General features: G+C 40.0%; 6 non-coding genes across 6 annotated transcripts; all 6 read right to left on the reverse strand.

Moving 5' to 3' along the window:
- Positions 1–7,748: 7,748 nt before the first annotated feature.
- trnav-aac (transfer RNA valine (anticodon AAC)) lies at positions 7,749–7,821 on the reverse strand. Its single transcript has one exon. It is a non-coding gene; the product is annotated as a tRNA-Val (tRNA).
- Positions 7,822–10,621: 2,800 nt separating this feature from the next.
- On the reverse strand, positions 10,622–10,694 carry trnav-aac (transfer RNA valine (anticodon AAC)). Its single transcript has one exon. It is a non-coding gene; the product is annotated as a tRNA-Val (tRNA).
- A 2,804-nt stretch (positions 10,695–13,498) lies between these two features.
- On the reverse strand, positions 13,499–13,571 carry trnav-aac (transfer RNA valine (anticodon AAC)). The gene has a single exon. It is a non-coding gene; the product is annotated as a tRNA-Val (tRNA).
- A 1,751-nt stretch (positions 13,572–15,322) lies between these two features.
- On the reverse strand, positions 15,323–15,395 carry trnav-cac (transfer RNA valine (anticodon CAC)). The gene has a single exon. It is a non-coding gene; the product is annotated as a tRNA-Val (tRNA).
- Positions 15,396–16,842: 1,447 nt separating this feature from the next.
- On the reverse strand, positions 16,843–16,915 carry trnav-cac (transfer RNA valine (anticodon CAC)). Its single transcript has one exon. It is a non-coding gene; the product is annotated as a tRNA-Val (tRNA).
- Positions 16,916–19,793: 2,878 nt separating this feature from the next.
- Positions 19,794–19,866, reverse strand: trnav-cac (transfer RNA valine (anticodon CAC)). Its single transcript has one exon. It is a non-coding gene; the product is annotated as a tRNA-Val (tRNA).
- Between the last annotated feature and the right edge of the window lie 1,330 nt (positions 19,867–21,196).

Genomic DNA, 21,196 nt, shown 5'->3' on the forward strand with positions numbered 1-21,196 from the left:
TGCTGTGTGTGTGTTTGAGAGAGCTTTTCTTTGACATCTGATGGGATAAATGACTGATTTACAGTTCATGAGGGTTGCCTAGTCACACATATGAAGTTGTGGAAAGATCTGACCTTTTTAACCCTTCAAAACAGCCCCTATGACACCATTATAAGGCATTTCTGGTTGACACAGGAATCTGAACGTTAGGCTCTTATAGAATATTGAGTTTTAAGTGTTTCTCTTAAGAACTGACTTATTTACAGAGGGTTGAACAAGTGTGTGTTGTTTCAGAAAATCACAGAAAATCACAGAAATCTCGCAGAGCTCCGAAACCTGCCTTAACGGACTCATCTGAACACGCTGCAACTGGATATGTAACTTTTTTGAAAAAAAAACCTCTTGTTGTTGAATATCACCAATGTGTCATTGTACAATTTCTCTGAAATGAACATTGGTAAATGCATGGTTCCTTTTCTCCTGACACCGTAGGCTCATGTAGTTTGATGTGAAGCGGTCAAATCAGCACTCTATTTTCCTGTTTGACTTTCAATCCCAGAAAAATAGCCTTAACTCGAAAAGCGTCGAGGCCTCGACTCCATCCTGTTCGGGGCCAACTGCCCATTATGCCAAACCCACGCAGACCGAGTTTCGTCTTCGAATTATCTTCCGTTTAGGAGAAAAAGCCGTGTCGCGATTGGTGATATATGTTACATTTGCAATATGATTCCATACGCCCTCTCGTGGAATAATCCGGGACTGCAAGGAAATGACCAAAATTAGAAAATTTTATTAAACGGAAACTAAAGGTCCGAGAGACTCCGTTCGATGACTTCCTGGAAGATCCGGCCCCCGTGAGCGGCCCGACGCCGTCCGCGGATTTATCGGACGTGGTCGGACGTCTAGTAAGGGAGCGTACATTTGCAACATGGACTTTCTCACTAACCATACGGATGGCGCACGCGACGTCCCTTCATGTATGTTAGGAATGCCCACAAGTCTACCGCCCATAATATCCCAAATAGAGTACCACAGTAGGAGTCATAATACCCATAAGAACTAGCGGTCGAACAGGGAAATGGTTCCAATCGTTTTTCCACCATTCATATTCCCCACAGGGGATTTTAAAAACAATTAAAAAAGGCCCGTGTTTCTTCTTGGCTTACCCTGGCATGGTAACCGTGTAATTCTCTCTAGGACAAGGTGACTTTTAGAAAAAATATTCGCCTGTATTTACCCCCCCAAAATTAAATGCTAATTAACTGCTAATGTGGCTATCATAAAGAACTACAAATGTATTATTTTAAGTGTTTCTAAAATCCCCTATGGGAAAAATGAATGGTGGAAAAATGGTTGGAACTATTTCCCTGTTTGACCGCTAGGTTTTATGGGTATTATGACACCTCAACTGTGGGGCTTTTCCCAGTTTTATTTGACAATGTGTATCATGTTAAATATTAGCCACTATCGGGAGCCACTGTCAGTAACAGCCACATACATTTATTTTGGCATACTTTCATTCCGTTGACCTTTCTTTAATCTGTCACATCCTTGTGAATTGTTCCTGAGGGTTGCTAGCATTAGTGAATCATATTAAGCTAAAGTATTGCAATAATTTGGGACATGTAGCCTATTTGAATCATTATGGAACTCAGACCACACGTAGCAGGAATTTATTCAGAGCGCCCAAGCTAGCCACCCCAGCAGAGTGCGTTACGCGACTTAAAAGGGTAAGTCTGAATAGCAAATACTGAGAAGTGCGTAGGAAAAGCATGAATTCCTAAATAGGGATCGAGCCCTAAGTGAATAGGCTTACTGTCTAATTTGTTAAAATGTGCTTCCGCCCGGTCTCCTTTCGCGTGTTAGGCGAACGTGATAACCGCTACACTACGGAAACTGCATGAGTAGGATACTAAGGGTGTGACTTTGGCTGGGTGGGTGGGTGGGGCATTTATCGCTCTCAGAACCTAATGAAGTCAGAAATGACCCAGCTCATTAACTAAGCAATAAGGCTTGAGATCCTGTGAACTATCGTGTGAATAACTCCTGAATAAGGGCTGATTCACCGTAGGGATGGTTTGGCTGAGCAGCCGGCTCTTGGAAGAGTCTTGGTGGTTCCAAACTTCTTCCTTTTAAGAATGATGGAAGCCACTGTGTTCTTGGGTACCTTCAATGCTGCAGAAATGTATCGGTACCCTTCCCCACGTCTGTGCCTCGACACAATCCTGTCTCGGAGCTCTAGGGACAATTCCTTCCACCTCATGGCTTAGTTTATGCTCTGACATGCACTGTCAACTGTTGAACCTTATATAGAAAGACAGGTGTGTGCCTTTTCAAATCATGACCAATCCATTGAATTTACCACAGGTGGACTCCAATCAAGTTGTAGAAACATCTCAAGGATGATCAATGGAAACAGGATGGACCTGAGCTCAATTTCCAGCCTCATAGCAAAGGGTCTGAAAACGTATGTAAATAAGGTATTTTTAAAATCTTTTTTTATGAATTAAAAATGATATGTTATCGCTTTGTCATTATGGGGTATTGTGTGTAGATAGATTTTATTTGACTTAATCCATTTTCAGAATAAGGCTGTAACGTAACAAAATGTGGAAAAAAGTAAGGGGTCTGAATACTTTCCGAATGCACTGTAGCTATGCAGGCTAGCTACTTTTCCTTTGCTAGCCAGCCAACTAAATCTATCACACAATCACATCAAGCAGCTGAAATGACAGAAAACTGTCTGCACTTTTGTTTGTTTTACCTTGGATTATATTGCCATTTCTTTGGATATATCCATTATAATGACCCTGATAAATTAATTTGCCTGTCTCAGGGAAGCTGTCATTCTGGTCACATTCATACACATCGCACGGTGGAGGTCACCAAAAAAACGGCAACATTGATCCACAGGTCGGAGAGGCAGACAGCAAGGTTTAGACAAACCTCAACTGTTTCAAACCATATGCTAACCTAGGGGCATTGGGAAATATTGTCTAGACCAGTGATATTTAAAGTCGGGGTCGGGGGGACTGCAGTGGGGATATATATATTCATTATTTAGGAACAAAAAATTTATAGTACAGATTATTGTATGAGACAATATAGAAACGTTTTTGAGAAAGTTCATTAGAAAAAAAGTATTTGATAGGGTTATTGAAGGTTATTTGTTGATGTAAAAAAAAATGTAACGTACCGATTTCAAAGTTGTATTTGGGGTGGGATCACAAGAAATGATTGCAAAAAAATGGGGACCCCAGAAATTCTGTAGGAAAACATGGTGTCCCTGCTGAAAAGGTTTGAATACCATTGGTCTAGACACATTTTTCCAGGGGAGATGAAGTTTATAAATTGACTGGCTGGGCCGTGGGACAGTGGATGCGCATTTATAAATCTAATGGATCCGCTAACAGGCACTACCCGCAGAATGCTGGGATGGTGGTGCTTCAACTCCCTGCTCTTAACCAATTAGCATCCAGGATCCAAACAACCTGTTTTATAACTTTGCATTGCCTCTGGTTATTGAAAGACATGTCTAAGACTGGTCTATTCATGTATTCTGTAGGCCTATGTATTTGTTTCGTTTTTTTTCAGTTATCACTATCTGCCTCTGGTTATTGAAAGACATGTCTAAGACTGGTCTATTCATGTATTCTGCAGGCCTATTTATTTGTTTAGTTTTTTTCAGTTATGACCCTGTTTCTGTCATCACTATCTGTTTTGTTAAAATTTGTTTCCGCCCGGTTTCAAACCAGGGACCTTTTGCGTGTGAGGCGAACGTGATAACCACTACACTACGGAAACTACAAGAAAATGAGTGGAAGTCATGGAAAATGTTAGGACTGCCCACAAGTCTACCGCCCATAATATCCCAAATAGAGTACCACAGTAGGAGTCATAATACCCATAAGAACTAGCGGTCGAACAGGGAAATGGTTCCAATCGTTTTTCCACCATTCATATTCCCCACAGGGGATTTTAAAAACAATTAAAAAAGGCCTTTGTTTCTTGTTGGCTTACCCTGGCATGGTAACCGTGTAATTCTCTCTAGGACAAGGTGACTTTTATAAAAAATATTCGCCTGTATTTACCCCCCCAAAATTAAATGCTAATTAACTGCTAATGTGGCTATCATAAAGAACTACAAATGTGTTATTTTAAGTGTTTCTAAAATCCCCTATGGGAAAAATGAATAGTGGAAAAATGGTTGGAACCATTTCCCTGTTTGACCGCTAGGTTTTATGGGTATTATGACTCCTCCACTGTGGGGCTTTTCCCAGTTTTATTTGACAATTTGTATCATGTTAAATATTAGCCACTATCGGGAGCCACTGTCAGTAACAGCCACATACATTTATTTTGGCATACTTTCATTCCGTTGACCTTTCTTTAATCTGTCACATCCTTGTGAATTGTTCCTGAGGGTTGCTAGCATTAGTGAATCATATTAAGCTAAAGTATTGCAATAATTTGGGACATGTAGCCTATTTGAATTGACAAACCTCAACTGTTTCAAACCATATGCTAGCCTAGGGGCATTGGGAAATATTGTCTAGACCAGTGATATTTAAAGTCGGGGTCGGGGGGACTGCAGTGGGGATATATATATTCATTATTTAGGAACAAAAAATTATGAGTACAGATTATTGTATGAGACAATATAGAAACGTTTTTGAGAAAGTTAATTAGAAAAAAAGTATTTGATTGGGTAATTGAAGGTTATTTGTTGATGTAAAAAAAAATGTAACGTACCGATTTTAAAGTTGTATTTGGGGTGGGATCACAAGAAATGATTGCAAAAAAATGGGGACCCCAGAAATTCTGTAGGAAAAAATGGTGTCCCTGCTGAAAAGGTTTGAATACCATTGGTCTAGACACATTTTTCCAGGGGAGATGAAGTTTATAAATTGACTGGCTGGGCCGTGGGACAGTGGATGCGCATTTATAAATCTAATGGAACCGCTAACAGGCACTACCCGCAGAATGCTGGGATGGTGGTGCTTCAACTCCCTGCTATTAACCAATTAGCATCCAGGATCCAAACAACCTGTTTTATAACATTGCATTGCCTCTGGTTATTGAAAGACATGTCTAAGACTGGTCTTTTCATGTATTCTGTACGCCTATGTATTTGTTTAGTTTTTTTTCAGTTATCACTATCTGCCTCTGGTCTAAGATTGGTCTATTCATGTATTCTGCAGGCCTATTTATTTGTTTCGTTTTTTTCAGTTATTACCCTGTTTCTGTCATCACTATCTGTTTTGTTAAAATTTGTTTCCGCCCGGTTTCAAACCAGGGACCTTTTGCGTGTGAGGCGAACGTGATAACCACTACACTACGGAAACTACAAGAAAAAGAGTGGAAGTCATGGAAAATGTTAGGACTGCCCACAAGTCTACCGCCCATAATATCCCAAATAGATTACCACAGTAGGAGTCATAATACCCATAAGAACTAGCGGTCGAACAGGGAAATGGTTCCAATCGTTTTTCCACCATTCATATTCCCCACAGGGGATTTTAAAAACAATTAAAAAAGGCCTTTGTTTCTTGTTGGCTTACCCTGGCATGGTAACCGTGTAATTCTCTCTAGGACAAGGTGACTTTTATAAAAAATATTCGCCTGTATTTACCCCCCCAAAATTAAATGCTAATTAACTGCTAATGTGGCTATCATAAAGAACTACAAATGTATTATTTTAAGTGTTTCTAAAATCCCCTATGGGAAAAATGAATAGTGGAAAAATGGTTGGAACCATTTCCCTGTTTGACCGCTAGGTTTTATGGGTATTATGACACCTCCACTGTGGGGCTTTTCCCAGTTTTATTTGACAATTTGTATCATGTTAAATATTAGCCACTATCGGGAGCCACTGTCAGTAACAGCCACATACATTTATTTTGGCATACTTTCATTCCGTTGACCTTTCTTTAATCTGTCACATCCTTGTGAATTGTTCCTGAGGGTTGCTAGCATTAGTGAATCATATTAAGCTAAAGTATTGCAATAATTTGGGACATGTAGCCTATTTGAATTGACAAACCTCAACTGTTTCAAACCATATGCTAGCCTAGGGGCATTGGGAAATATTGTCTAGACCAGTGATATTTAAAGTCGGGGTCGGGGGGACTGCAGTGGGGATATATATATTCATTATTTAGGAACAAAAAATTATGAGTACAGATTATTGTATGAGACAATATAGAAACGTTTTTGAGAAAGTTAATTAGAAAAAAAGTATTTGATTGGGTAATTGAAGGTTATTTGTTGATGTAAAAAAAATGTAACGTACCGATTTTAAAGTTGTATTTGGGGTGGGATCACAAGAAATGATTGCAAAAAAATGGGGACCCCAGAAATTCTGTAGGAAAACATGGTGTCCCTGCTGAAAAGGTTTGAATACCATTGGTCTAGACACATTTTTCCAGGGGAGATGAAGTTTATAAATTGACTGGCTGGGCCGTGGGACAGTGGATGCGCATTTATAAATCTAATGGAACCGCTAACAGGCACTACCCGCAGAGTGCTGGGATGGTGGTGCTTCAACTCCCTGCTATTAACCAATTAGCATCCAGGATCCAAACAACCTGTTTTATAACATTGCATTGCCTCTGGTTATTGAAAGACATGTCTAAGACTGGTCTTTTCATGTATTCTGTAGGCCTATGTATTTGTTTCGTTTTTTTTCAGTTATCACTATCTGCCTCTTGTCTAAGATTGGTCTATTCATGTATTCTGCAGGCCTATTTATTTGTTTCGTTTTTTTCAGTTATGACCCTGTTTCGGTCATCACTATCTGTTTTGTTAAAATTGTTTTTCGCCCTGTTTCGAACCAGGGACCTTTCGCGTGTGAGGCGAACGTGATAACCACTACACTACAGAAACTACAAGAAAAGAGTCGAAGTCATGGAAAATGTTAGGAATGCCCACAAGTCTACCGCCCATAATATCCCAAATAGAGTACCACAGTAGGAGTCATAATACCCATAAGAACTAGCGGTCGAACAGGGAAATGGTTCCAATCGTTTTTCCACCATTCATATTCCCCACAGGGGATTTTAAAAACAATTAAAAAAGGCCTGTGTTTCTTGTTGGCTTACCCTGGCATGGTAACCGTGTAATTCTCTCTAGGACAAGGTGACTTTTATAAAAAATATTTGCCTGTATTTACCCCCCCAAAATTAAATGCTAATTAACTGCTAATGTGGCGATCATAAAGAACTACAAATGTATTATTTTAAGTGTTTCTAAAATACCCTATGGGAAAAATGAATGGTGGAAAAATGGTTGGAACCATTTCCCTGTTTGACCGCTAGGTTTTATGGGTATTATGACACCTCCACTGTGGGGCTTTTACCAGTTTTATTTGACAATTTGTATCATGTTAAATATTAGCCACTATCGGGACCCACTGTCAGTAACAGCCACATACATTTATTTTGGCATACTTTCATTCCGTTGACCTTTCTTTAATCTGTCACATCCTTGTGTATTGTTCCTGAGGGTTGCTAGCATTAGTGAATCATATTAAGCTAAAGTATTGCAATAATTTGGGACATGTAGCCTATTTGAATCATTATGGAACTCAGACCACACGTAGCAGGAATTTATTCAGAGCGCCCAAGCTAGCCACCCCAGCAGAGTGCGTTACGCGACTTAAAAGGGTAAGTCTGAATAGCAAATACTGAGAAGTGCGTAGGAAAAGCATGAATTCCTAAATTGGGATCGAGCCCTAAGTGAATAGGCTTACTGTCTAATTTGTTAAAATGTGTTTCCGCCCGGTCTCGAACCGGGGACCTTTCGCATGTTAGGCGAACGTGATAACCGCTACACTACGGAAACTGCATGAGTAGGATACTAAGGGTGTGACTTTGGCTGGGTGGGTGGCTGGGTGGGTGGGGCATTTATCGCTCTCAGAACCTAATGAAGTCAGAAATTACTTAGTCCAGTAACTAAGCAATAAGGCTTGAGATCCCGGGAATTATCGTGTGAATAACTCCTGAATAAGGGCTGATTCACCGTAGGGATGGTTTGGCTGAGCAGCCGGCTCTTGGAAGAGTCTTGGTGGTTCCAAACTTCTTCCTTTAAGAATGATGGAAGCCACTGTGTTCTTGGGTACCTTCAATGCTGCAGAAATGTATTGGTACCCTTCCCCACGTCTGTGCCTCGACAAAATCCTGTCTCGGAGCTCTAGGGACAATTCCTTCCACCTCATGGCTTAGTTTATGCTCTGACATGCACTGTCAACTGTGGAACCTTATATAGACAGACAGGTGTGTGCCTTTTCAAATCATGACCAATCCATTGAATTTACCACAGGTGGACTCCAATCAAGTTGTAGAAACATCTCAAGGATGATCAATGGAAACAGGATTGACCTGAGCTCAATTTCCAGCCTCATAGCAAAGGGTCTGAAAACGTATGTAAATAAGGTATTTTTTAAATCTTTTTTATGAATTAAAAATGATATGTTATCGCTTTGTCATTATGGGGTATTGTGTGTAGATAGATTTTATTTGACTTAATCCATTTTCAGAATAAGGCTGTAACGTAACAAAATGTGGAAAAAAGTAAGGGGTCTGAATACTTTCCGAATGCACTGTAGCTATGCAGGCTAGCTACTTTTCCTTTGCTAGCCAGCCAACTAAATCTATCACACAATCACATCAAGCAGCTGAAATGACAGAAAACTGTCTGCACTTTTGTTTGTTTTACCTTGGATTATATTGCCATTTCTTTGGATATATCCATTATAATGACCCTGATAAATTAATTTGCCTGGCTCAGAGAAGCTGTCATTCTGGTCACATTCATACACATCGCACGGTGGAGGTCACCAAAAAAACGGCAACATTGATCCACAGGTCGGAGAGGCAGACAGCAAGGTTTAGACAAACCTCAACTGTTTCAAACCATATGCTAGCCTAGGGGCATTGGGAAATATTGTCTAGACCAGTGATATTTAAAGTCGGGGTCGGGGGGACTGCAGTGGGGATATATATATTCATTATTTAGGAACAAAAAATTATGAGTACAGATTATTGTATGAGACAATATAGAAACGTTTTTGAGAAAGTTAATTAGAAAAAAAGTATTTGATTGGGTAATTGAAGGTTATTTGTTGATGTAAAAAAAAAATGTAACGTACCGATTTTAAAGTTGTGTTTGGGGTGGGATCACAATAAATGATTGAAAAAAAATGGGGACCCCAGAAATTCTGTAGGAAAACATGGTGTCCCTGCTGAAAAGGTTTGAATACCATTGGTCTAGACACATTTTTCCAGGGGAGATGAAGTTTATAAATTGACTGACTGGGCCGTGGGACAGTGGATGCGCATTTATAAATCTAATGGAACCGCTAACAGGCACTACCCGCAGAATGCTGGGATGGTGGTGCTTCAACTCCCTGCTATTAACCAATTAGCATCCAGGATCCAAACAACCTGTTTTATAACATTGCATTGCCTCTGGTTATTGAAAGACATGTCTAAGACTGGTCTTTTCATGTATTCTGTAGGCCTATGTATTAGTTTCATTTTTATTTCAGTTATCACTATCTGCCTCTGGTTATTGAAAGACATGTCTAAGACTGGTCTATTCATGTATTCTGCAGGCCTATGTATTTGTTTCGTTTTTTTCAGTTATGATCCTGTTTCTGTCATCACTATCTGTTTTGTTAAAAAAAAAATGCGCTTGGTTTCTAACCGGGGACCTTTCGCATGTGAGGCAAACTTGATAACCACTACACTACGGAAACTACAAGAAAAAGAGTGGAAGTCATGGAAAATGTTAGGACTGCCCACAAGTCTACCGCCCATAATATCCCAAATAGAGTACCACAGTAGGAGTCATAATACCCATAAGAACTAGCGGTCGAACAGGGAAATGGTTCCAATCGTTTTTCCACCATTCATATTCCCCACAGGGGATTTTAAAAACAATTAAAAAAGGCCTGTGTTTCTTGTTGGCTTACCCTGGCATGGTAACCGTGTAATTCTCTCTAGGACAAGGTGACTTATATAAAAGATTTTCGCCTGTATTTACCCCCCCAAAATTAAATGCTAATTAACTGCTAACGTGGCGATCATAAAGAACTACAAATGTATTATTTTAAGTGTTTCTAAAATCCCCTAAGGGAAAAATGAATAGTGGAAAAATGGTTGGAACCATTTCCCTGTTTGACCGCTAGGTTTTATGGGTATTATGACACCTCCACTGTGGGGCTTTTCCCAGTTTTATTTGACAATTTGTATCATGTTAAATATTAGCCACTATCGGGAGCCGCTGTCAGTAACAGCCACATACATTTATTTTGGCATACTTTCATTCCGTTGACCTTTCTTTAATCTGTCACATCCTTGTGAATTGTTCCTGAGGGTTGCTAGCATTAGTGAATCATATTAAGCTAAAGTATTGCAATAATTTGGGACATGTAGCCTATTTGAATCATTATGGAACTCAGACCACACGTAGCAGGAATTTATTCAGAGCGCCCAAGCTAGCCACCCCAGCAGAGTGCGTTACGCGACTTAAAAGGGTAAGTCTGAATAGCAAATACTGAGAAGTGCGTAGGAAAAGCATGAATTCCTAAATTTGGATCGAGCCCTAAGTGAATAGGCTTACTGTCTAATTTGTTAAAATGTGTTTCCGCCCGGTCTCGAACCGGGGACCTTTCGCGTGTTAGGCGAACGTGATAACCGCTACACTACGGAAACTGCATGAGTAGGATACTAAGGGTGTGACTTTGGCTGGGTGGGTGGCTGGGTGGGTGGGGCATTTATCGCTCTCAGAACCTAATGAAGTCAGAAATTACTTAGTCCAGTAACTAAGCAATAAGGCTTGAGATCCCGGGAATTATCGTGTGAATAACTCCTGAATAAGGGCTGATTCACCTTAGGGATGGTTTGGCTGAGCAGCCGGCTCTTGGAAGAGTCTTGGTGGTTCCAAACTTCTTCCTTTTAAGAATGATGGAAGCCACTGTGTTCTTGGGTACCTTCAATGCTGCAGAAATGTATTGGTACCCTTCCCCACGTCTGTGCCTCGACAAAATCCTGTCTCGGAGCTCTAGGGACAATTCCTTCCACCTCATGGCTTAGTTTATTCTCTGACATGCACTGTCAACTGTGGAACCTTATATAGACAGACAGGTGTGTGCCTTTTCAAATCATGACCAATCCATTGAATTTACCACAGGTGGACTCCAATCAAGTTGTAGAAACATCTCAAGGATGATCAATGGAAACAGGATTGACCTGAGCTCAATTTCCAGCCTCATAGCAAAGGGTCTGAAAACGTATGTAAATAAGGTATTTTTTAAATCTTTTTTTATGAATTAAAAATGATATGTTATCGCTTTGTCATTATGGGGTATTGTGTGTAGATAGATTTTATTTGACTTAATCCATTTTCAGAATAAGGCTGTAACGTAACAAAATGTGGAAAAAAGTAAGGGGTCTGAATACTTTCCGAATGCACTGTAGCTATGCAGGCTAGCTACTTTTCCTTTGCTAGCCAGCCAACTAAATCTATCACACAATCACATCAAGCAGCTGAAATGACAGAAAACTGTCTGCACTTTTGTTTGTTTTACCTTGGATTATATTGCCATTTCTTTGGATATATCCATTATAATGACCCTGATAAATTAATTTGCCTGGCTCAGAGAAGCTGTCATTCTGGTCACATTCATACACATCGCACGGTGGAGGTCACCAAAAAAAACGGCAACATTGATCCACAGGTCGGAGAGGCAGACAGCAAGGTTTAGACAAACCTCAACTGTTTCAAACCATATGCTAGCCTAGGGGCATTGGGAAATATTGTCTAGACCAGTGATATTTAAAGTCGGGGTTGGGGGGACTGCAGTGGGGATATATATATTCATTATTTAGGAACAAAAAATTATGAGTACAGATTATTGTATGAGACAATATAGAAACGTTTTTGAGAAAGTTAATTAGAAAAAAAGTATTTGATTGGGTAATTGAAGGTTATTTGTTGATGTAAAAAAAAAAATGTAACGTACCGATTTTAAAGTTGTGTTTGGGGTGGGATCACAATAAATGATTGAAAAAAAATGGGGACCCCAGAAATTCTGTAGGAAAACATGGTGTCCCTGCTGAAAAGGTTTGAATACCATTGGTCTAGACACATTTTTCCAGGGGAGATGAAGTTTATAAATTGACTGACTGGGCCGTGGGACAGTGGATGCGCATTTATAAATCTAATGGAACCGCTAACAGGCACTACCCGCAGAATGCTGGGATGGTGGTGCTTCAACTCCCTGCTATTAACCAATTAGCATCCAGGATCCAAACAACCTGTTTTATAACATTGCATTGCCTCTGGTTATTGAAAGACATGTCTAAGACTGGTCTTTTCATGTATTCTGTAGGCCTATGTATTAGTTTCATTTTTATTTCAGTTATCACTATCTGCCTCTGGTTATTGAAAGACATGTCTAAGACTGGTCTATTCATGTATTCTGCAGGCCTATGTATTTGTTTCGTTTTTTTCAGTTATGATCCTGTTTCTGTCATCACTATCTGTTTTGTTAAAAAAAAAATGCGCTTGGTTTCTAACCGGGGACCTTTCGCATGTGAGGCAAACTTGATAACCACTACACTACGGAAACTACAAGAAAAAGAGTGGAAGTCATGGAAAATGTTAGGACTGCCCACAAGTCTACCGCCCATAATATCCCAAATAGAGTACCACAGTAGGAGTCATAATACCCATAAGAACTAGCGGTCGAACAGGGAAATGGTTCCAATCGTTTTCCCACCATTCATATTCCCCACAGGGGATTTTAAAAACAATTAAAAAAGGCCTGTGTTTCTTGTTGGCTTACCCTGGCATGGTAACCGTGTAATTCTCTCTAGGACAAGGTGACTTTTATAAAAGATTTTCGCCTGTATTTACCCCCCCAAAATTAAATGCTAATTAACTGCTAATGTGGCTATCATAAAGAACTACAAATGTATTATTTTAAGTGTTTCTAAAATCCCCTATGGGAAAAATGAATAGTGGAAAAATGGTTGGAACCATTTCCCTGTTTGACCGCTAGGTTTTATGGGTATTATGACACCTCCACTGTGGGGCTTTTCCCAGTTTTATTTGACAATTTGTATCATGTTAAATATTAGCCACTATCGGGAGCCGCTGTCAGTAACAGCCACATACATTTATTTTGGCATACTTTCATTCCGTTGACCTTTCTTTAATCTGTCACATCCTTGTGAATTGTTCCTGAGGGTTGCTAGCATTAGTGAATCATATTAAGCTAAAGTATTGCAATAATTTGGGACATGTAGCCTATTTGAATCATTATGGAACTCAGACCACACGTAGCAGGAATTTATTCAGAGCGCCCAAGCTAGCCACCCCAGCAGAGTGTGTTACGCGACTTAAAAGGGTAAGTCTGAATAGCAAATACTGAGAAGTGCGTAGGAAAAGCATGAATTCCTAAATTGGGATCGAGCCCTAAGTGAATAGGCTTACTGTCTAATTTGTTAAAATGTGTTTCCGCCCGGTCTCGAACCGGGGACCTTTCGCGTGTTAGGCGAACGTGATAACCGCTACACTACAGAAACTGCATGAGTAGGATACTAAGGGTGTGACTTTGGCTGGGTGGGTGGCTGGGTGGGTGGGTGGGGCATTTATCGCTCTCAGAACCTAACGAAGTCAAAAATGACTTAGTCCATTAACTGAGCAATAAGGCTTGAGATCCCGGGAATTATCGTGTGAATAACTCCTGAATAAGGGCTGATTCACCGTAGGGATGGTTTGGCTGAGCAGCCGGCTCTTGGAAGAGTCTTGGTGGTTCCAAACTTCTTCCTTTTAAGAATGATGGAAGCCACTGTGTTCTTGGGTACCTTCAATGCTGCAGAAATGTATCGGTACCCTTCCCCACGTCTGTGCCTCGACAAAATCCTGTCTCGGAGCTCTAGGGACAATTCCTTCCACCTCATGGCTTAGTTTATGCTCTGACATGCACTGTCAACTGTGGAACCTTATATAGACAGACAGGTGTGTGCCTTTTCAAATCATGACCAATCCATTGAATTTAACACAGGTGGACTCCAATCAAGTTGTAGAAACATCTCAAGGATGATCAATGGAAACAGGATGGACCTGAGCTCAATTTCCAGCCTCATAGCAAAGGGTCTGAAAACGTATGTAAATAAGGTATTTTTTAAATCTTTTTTTATGGATTAAAAATTATATGTTATCGCTTCGTCATTATGGGGTATTGTGTGTAGATAGATTTTATTTGACTTAATCCATTTTCAGAATAAGGCTGTAACGTAACAAAATGTGGAAAAAAGTAAGGGGTCTGAATACTTTCCGAATGCACTGTAGCTATGCAGGCTAGCTACTTTTCCTTTGCTAGCCAGCCAACTAAATCTATCACACAATCACATCAAGCAGCTGAAATGACAGAAAACTGTCTGCACTTTTGTTTGTTTTACCTTGGATTATATTGCCATTTCTTTGGATATATCCATTATAATGACCCTGATAAATGAATTTGCCTGGCTCAGAGAAGCTGTCATTCTGGTCACATTCATACACATCGCACGGTGGAGGTCACCAAAAAAACGGCAACATTGATCCACAAGTCGGAGAGGCAGACAGCAAGGTTTAGACAAACCTCAACTGTTTCAAACCATATGCTAGCCTAGGGGCATTGGGAAATATTGTCTAGACCAGTGATATTTAAAGTCGGGGTCGGAGGGACTGCAGTGGGGATATATATATTCATTATTTAGGAACAAAAAATTATGAGTACAGATTATTGTATGAGACAATATAGAAACGTTTTTGAGAAAGTTAATTAGAAAAAAAGTATTTGATTGGGTAATTGAAGGTTATTTGTTGATGTAAAAAAAAATGTAACGTACCGATTTTAAAGTTGTATTTGGGGTGGGATCACAAGAAATGATTGCAAAAAAATGGGGACCCCAGAAATTCTGTAGGAAAAAATGGTGTCCCTGCTGAAAAGGTTTGAATACCATTGGTCTAAACACATTTTTCCAGGTTAGATGAAGTTTATAAATTGACTGGCTGGGCCGTGGGACAGTGGATGCACATTTATAAATCTAATGGAACCGCTAACAGGCACTACCCGCAGAATGCTGGGATGGTGGTGCTTCAACTCCCTGCTATTAACCAATTAGCATCCAGGATCCAAACAACCTGTTTTATAACATTGCATTGCCTCTGGTTATTGAAAGACATGTCTAAGACTGGTCTATTCATGTATTCTGCAGGCCTATGTATTTGTTTCGTTTTTTTCAGTTATGACCCTGTTTCTGTCATCACTATCTGTTTTGTTAAAATTTGTTTCCGCCCGGTTTCGAACCGGGGACCTTTCGCGTGTGAGGCGAACGTGATAACCACTACACTACGGAAACTACAAGAAAAAGAGTGGAAGTCATGGAAAATGTTAGGAATGCCCACAAGTCTACCGCCCATAATATCCAAAATAGAGTACCACAGTAGGAGTCATAATACCCATAAGAACTAGCGGTCGAACAGGGAAATGGTTCCAATCGTTTTTCCACCATTCATATTCCCCACAGGGGATTTTAAAAACAATTAAAAAAGGCCTGTGTTTCTTGTTGGCTTACCCTGGCATGGTAACCGTGTAATTCTCTCTAGGACAAGGTGACTTTTATAAAAAATATTCGCCTGTATTTACCCCCCCAAAATTAAATGCTAATTAACTGCTAATGTGGCTATCATAAAGAACTACAAATGTATTATTTTAAGTGTTTCTAAAATCCCCTATGGGAAAAATGAATGGTAGAAAAATGGTTGGAACCATTTCCCTGTTTGACCGCTAGGTTTTATGGGTATTATGACACCTCCACTGTGGGGCTTTTCCCAGTTTTATTTGACAATTTGTATCATGTTAAATATTAGCCACTATCGGGAGCCACTGTCAGTAACAGCCACATACATTTATTTTGGCATACTTTCATTCCGTTGACCTTTCTTTAATCTGTCACATCCTTGTGAATTGTTCCTGAGGGTTGCTAGCATTAGTGAATCATATTAAGCTAAAGTATTGCAATAATTTGGGACATGTAGCCTATTTGAATTGACAAACCTCAACTGTTTCAAACCATATGCTAGCCTAGGGGCATTGGGAAATATTGTCTAGACCAGTGATATTTAAAGTGGGGGTATATATATTCATTATTTAGGAACAAAAAATTATGAGTACAGATTATTGTATGAGACAATATAGAAACGTTTTTGAGAAAGTTAATTAGAAAAAAAGTATTTGATTGGGTAATTGAAGGTTATTTGTTGATGTAAAAAAAAATGTAACGTACCGATTTTAAAGTTGTATTTGGGGTGGGATCACAAGAAATGATTGCAAAAAAATGGGGACCCCAGAAATTCTGTAGGAAAACATGGTGTCCCTGCTGAAAAGGTTTGAATACCATTGGTCTAAACACATTTTTCCAGGTTAGATGAAGTTTATAAATTGACTGGCTGGGCCGTGGGACAGTGGATGCGCATTTATAAATCTAATGGAACCGCTAACAGGCACTACCCGCAGAATGCTGGGATGGTGGTGCTTCAACTCCCTGCTATTAACCAATTAGCATCCAGGATCCAAACAACCTGTTTTATAACATTGCATTGCCTCTGGTTATTGAAAGACATGTCTAAGACTGGTCTTTTCATGTATTCTGTAGGCCTATGTATTTGTTTCGTTTTTTTTCAGTTATCACTATCTGCCTCTGGTCTAAGATTGGTCTATTCATGTATTCTGCAGGCCTATGTATTTGTTTCGTTTTTTTCAGTTATGACCCTGTTTCTGTCATCACTATCTGTTTTGTTAAAATTTGCTTCCGCCCGGTTTCGAACCGGGGACCTTTCGCGTGTGAGGCGAACGTGATAACCACTACACTACAGAATCTACAAGAAAAAGAGTGGAAGTCATGGCAAATGTTAGGAATGCCCACAAGTCTACCGCCCATAATATCCCAAATAGAGTACCACAGTAGGAGTCATAATACCCATAAGAACTAGCGGTCGAACAGGGTAATGGTTCCAATCGTTTTTCCACCATTCATATTCCCTACAGGGGATTTTAAAAACAATTAAAAAAGGCCTGTGTTTCTTGTTGGCTTACCCTGGCATGGTAACCGTGTAATTCTCTCTAGCACAAGGTGACTTTTATAAAAAATATTCACCTGTATTTACCCCCCCAAAATTAAATGCTAATTAACTGCTAATGTGGCTATCATAAAGAACTACAAATGTATTATTTTAAGTGTTTCTAAAATACCCTATGGGAAAAATGAATGGTGGAAAGTGGTTGGAACCATTTCCCTGTTTGACCGCTAGGTTTTATGGGTATTATGACACCTCCACTGTGGGGCTTTTCCAAGTTTTATTTGACAATTTGTATCATGTTAAATATTAGCCACTATCGGGAGCCACTGTCAGTAACAGCTACATACATTTATTTTGGCATACTTTCATTCCGTTGACCTTTCTTTAATCTGTCACATCCTTGTGAATTGTTCCTGAGGGTTGCTAGCATTAGTGAATCATATTAAGCTAAAGTATTGCAATAATTTGAGACATGTAGCCTATTTGAATCATTATGGAACTCAGACCACACGTAGCAGGAATTTATTCAGAGCGCCCAAGCTAGCCACCCCAGCAGAGTGCGTTACGCGACTTAAAAGGGTAAGTCTGAATAGCAAATACTGAGAAGTGCGTAGGAAAAGCATGAATTCCTAAATTGGGATCGAGCCCTAAGTGAATAGGCTTACTGTCTAATTTGTTAAAATGTGTTTCCGCCCGGTCTCCTTTCGCGTGTTAGGCGAACGTGATAACCGCTACACTACGGAAACTGCATGAGTAGGATACTAAGGGTGTGACTTTGGCTGGGTGGGTGGGTGGGGCATTTATCGCTCTCAGAACCTAATGAAGTCAGAAATGACTTAGCTCATTAACTAAGCAATAAGGCTTGAGATCCTGGGAATTATCGTGTGAATAACTCCTGAATAAGCTCTCAGAACCTAATGAAGTCAGAAATGACTTAGTCCATTAACTAAGCAATAAGGCTTGAGATCCCGGGAATTATCGTGTGAATAACTCCTGAATAAGGGCTGATTCACCGTAGGGATGGTTTGGCTGAGCAGCCGGCTCTTGGAAGAGTCTTGGTGGTTCCAAACTTGTTCCTTTTAAATATGATGGAAGCCACTGTGTTCTTGGGTACCTTCAATGCTGCAGAAATGTATCGGTACCCTTCCCCACGTCTGTGCCTCGACACAATCCTGTCTCGGAGCTCTAGGGACAATTCCTTCCACCTCATGGCTTAGTTTATGCTCTGACATGCACTGTCAACTGTGGAACCTTATATAGACAGACAGGTGTGTGCCTTTTCAAATCATGACCAATCCATTGAATTTACCACAGGTGGACTCCAATCAAGTTGTAGAAACATCTCAAGGATGATCAATGGAAACAGGATGGACCTGAGCTCAATTTCCAGCCTCATAGCAAAGGGTCTGAAAACGTATGTAAATAAGGTATTTTTAAAATCTTTTTTTATTAATTAAAAATGATATGTTATCGCTTTGTCATTATGGGGTATTGTGTGAAGATAGATTTTATTTGACTTAATCCATTTTCAGAATAAGGCTGTAACGTAACAAAATGTGGAAAAAAGTAAGGGGTCTGAATACTTTCCAAATGCACTGTAGCTATGCAGGCTAGCTACTTTTCCTTTGCTAGCCAGCCAACTAAATCTATCACACAATCACATCAAGCAGCTGAAATGACAGAAAACTGTCTGCACTTTTGTTTGTTTTACCTTGGATTATATTGCCATTTTTTTGGATATATCCATTATAATGACCCTGATAAATTAATTTGCCTGTCTCAGGGAAGCTGTCATTCTGGTCACATTCATTCACATCGCACGGTGGAGGTCACAAAAAAAACGGCAACATTGATCCACAGGTCGGAGAGGCAGACAGCAAGGTTTAGACAAACCTCAACTGTTTCAAACCATATGCTAGCCTAGGGGCATTGGGAAATATTGTCTAGACCAGTGATATTTAAAGTCGGGGTCGGGGGGACTGCAGTGGGGATATATATATTCATTATTTAGGAACAAAAAATTTATAGTACAGATTATTGTATGAGACAATATAGAAACGTTTTTGAGAAAGTTAATTAGAAAAAAAGTATTTGATTGGGTAATTGAAGGTTATTTGTTGATGTAAAAAAAAATGTAACGTACCGATTTCAAAGTTGTACTTGGGGTGGGATCACAAGAAATGATTGCAAAAAAATGGGGACCCCAGAAATTCTGTAGGAAAAAATGGTGTCCCTGCTGAAAAGGTTTGAATACCATTGGTCTAGACACATTTTTCCAGGGGAGTTGAAGTTTATAAAGTGACTGGCTGGGCCGTGGGACAGTGGATGCGCATTTATAAATCTAATGGATCCGCTAACAGGCACTACCCGCAGAATGCTGGGATGGTGGTGCTTCAACTCCCTGCTATTAACCAATTAGCATCCAGGATCCAAACAACCTGTTTTATAACTTTGCATTGCCTCTGGTTATTGAAAGACATGTCTAAGACTGGTCTATTCATGTATTCTGTAGGCCTATGTATTTGTTTCGTTTTTTTTCAGTTATCAATATCTGCCTCTGGTTATTGAAAGACATGTCTAAGACTGGTCTATTCATTTATTCTGCAGGCCTATGTATTTGTTTCGTTTTTTTCAGTTATGACCCTGTTTCTGTCATCACTATCTGTTTTGTTAAAATTTGTTTCCGCCCGGTTTCGAAACGGGGACCTTTCGCGTGTGAGGCGAACGTGATAACCACTACACTACAGAAACTACAAGAAAAAAAGTGGAAGTCATGGAAAATGTTAGGAATGCCCACAAGTCTACCGCCCATAATATCCCAAATAGAGTACCACAGTAGGAGTCATAATACCCAGAAGAACTAGCGGTCGAACAGGGAAATGGTTCCAATCGTTTTTCCACCATTCATATTCCCCACAGGGGATTTTAAAAACAATTAAAAAAGGCCTGTGTTTCTTGTTGGCTTACCCTGGCATGGTAACCGTGTAATTCTCTCTAGGACAAGGTGACTTTTATAAAAAATATTCGCCTGTATTTACCCCCCCAAAATTAAATGCTAATTAACTGCTAATGTGGCTATCATAAAGAACTACAAATGTATTATTTTTTTGTGTTTCTAAAATCCCCTATGGGAAAAATGAATGGTGGAAAAATGGTTGGAACCATTTCCCTGTTTGACCGCTAGGTTTTATGGGTATTATGACACCTCCACTGTGGGGCTTTTCACAGTTTTATTTGACAATTTGTATCATGTTAAATATTAGCCACTATCTGGAGCCACTGTCAGTAACAGCCACATACATTTATTTTGGCATACTTTCATTCCGTTGACCTTTAATCTGTCACATCCTTGTGAATTGTTCCTGAGGGTTGCTAGCATTAATGAATCATATTAAGCTAAAGTATTGCAATAATTTGGGACATGTAGCCTATTTGAATCATTATGGAACTCGACCACACGTAGCAGGAATTTATTCAGAGCGCCCAAGCTAGCCACCCCAGCAGAGTGCGTTACGCGACTTAAAAGGGTAAGTCTGAATAGCAAATACTGAGAAGTGCGTAGGAAAATGCATGAATTCCTAAATTGGGATCGAGCCCTAAGTGAATAGGCTTACTGTCTAATTTGTTATAATGTGTTTCGCCCGGTCTCGAACCGGGGACCTTTCGCGTGTTAGGCGAACGTGATAACCACTACACTACATAAACTGCATGAGTCGGATACTAAGGGTGTGACTTTGGCTGGGTGGGTGGCTGGGTGGGTGGGGCATTTATCGCTCTCAGAACCTAATGAAGTCAGAAATGACTTAGTCCATTAACTAAGCAATAAGGCTTGAGATCCCGGGAATTATCGTGTGAATAACTCCTGAATAAGGGCTGATTCACCGTAGGGATGGTTTGGCTGAGCAGCTGGCTCTTGGAAGAGTCTTGGTGGTTCCAAACTTCCTCCTTTTAAGAATGATGGAAGCCACTGTGTTCTTGGGTACCTTCAATGCTGCAGAAATGTATCGGTACCCTTCCCCACGTCTGTGCCTCGACACAATCCTGTCTCGGAGCTCTAGGGACAATTCCTTCCACCTCATGG

This window comes from Salmo trutta, unplaced genomic scaffold (assembly GCF_901001165.1).
Source record: "Salmo trutta unplaced genomic scaffold, fSalTru1.1, whole genome shotgun sequence".
In the NCBI taxonomy this organism is placed as follows: domain Eukaryota; kingdom Metazoa; phylum Chordata; class Actinopteri; order Salmoniformes; family Salmonidae; genus Salmo; species Salmo trutta.